The sequence below is a fragment of the Solanum stenotomum genome, chromosome 1, assembly GCF_019186545.1.
Source record: "Solanum stenotomum isolate F172 chromosome 1, ASM1918654v1, whole genome shotgun sequence".
Classification (NCBI taxonomy): Eukaryota; Viridiplantae; Streptophyta; class Magnoliopsida; order Solanales; family Solanaceae; genus Solanum; species Solanum stenotomum.
This window is the reverse complement of record NC_064282.1, coordinates 71,502,899-71,503,647: the sequence shown is the minus strand read 5'-3', so window position 1 is coordinate 71,503,647 and position 749 is coordinate 71,502,899. Positions and strand designations below refer to the sequence as shown.

At 51.7% G+C, this 749-nt stretch overlaps 2 non-coding genes across 2 annotated transcripts; both read right to left on the bottom strand.

Moving 5' to 3' along the window:
- Positions 1-236: 236 nt before the first annotated feature.
- LOC125854024 (5S ribosomal RNA) lies at positions 237-355 on the bottom strand. Its single transcript, XR_007445322.1, has one exon. It is a non-coding gene; the product is annotated as a 5S ribosomal RNA (ribosomal RNA).
- A 202-nt stretch (positions 356-557) lies between these two features.
- Positions 558-676, bottom strand: LOC125853912 (5S ribosomal RNA). Its single transcript, XR_007445234.1, has one exon. It is a non-coding gene; the product is annotated as a 5S ribosomal RNA (ribosomal RNA).
- Between the last annotated feature and the right edge of the window lie 73 nt (positions 677-749).

Here is a 749-nt window from a genome sequence, read left to right as displayed (position 1 = left end):
TAGTGCTAGTATGATCGCATCCATCATTTATAGCACTCAAAATTCTATCAAACACCTCCTTCCTCCCAACGCCCTAGCCTGCCCCCCGCCGACATAGCCTCTACGCGCACCGACGAATGACGCCCCCCGTCACGCCCATCCTCAACCCCCCCATCACATATCCTAAAGACGTCGTTCCTGGAAAAAATAACTAAATATATTTTTTCAATTACACGACCGAATTTCGACCAAAAGGAGGGATGCAACACGAGGACTTCCTAGGGGGTCACCCATCCTAGTACTACTCTCGCCCAAGCACGCTTAACTTCGGAGTTCTGATGGGATCCGGTGCGTTAGTGCTGGTATGATCGCATCCATCATTCATAGCACTCTAAATTCTATTAAACACCTCCTTCCTCCCAACGCCCTAGCCTGCCCCCCGCCGACCTAGCCTCCACGCGCACCGACGCACGACGCCCCCCGTCACGCCCATCCTCACCTGTCCTAACGACGTCGTTCCTGCAAAAAATAAATGAATATATTCTTTCAATTACACGACCGAATTTCGACAAAAAAGAGGGATGCAACACGAGGACTTCCCAGGGGGTCACCCATCCTAGTACTACTCTCGCCCAAGCACGCTTAACTTCGGAGTTCTGATGGGATCCGGTGCGTTAGTGCTGGTATGATCGCATCCATCATTCATAGCACTCTAAATTCTATTAAACACCTCCTTCCTCCCAACGCCCTAGCCTGCCCCCCGCCGACCT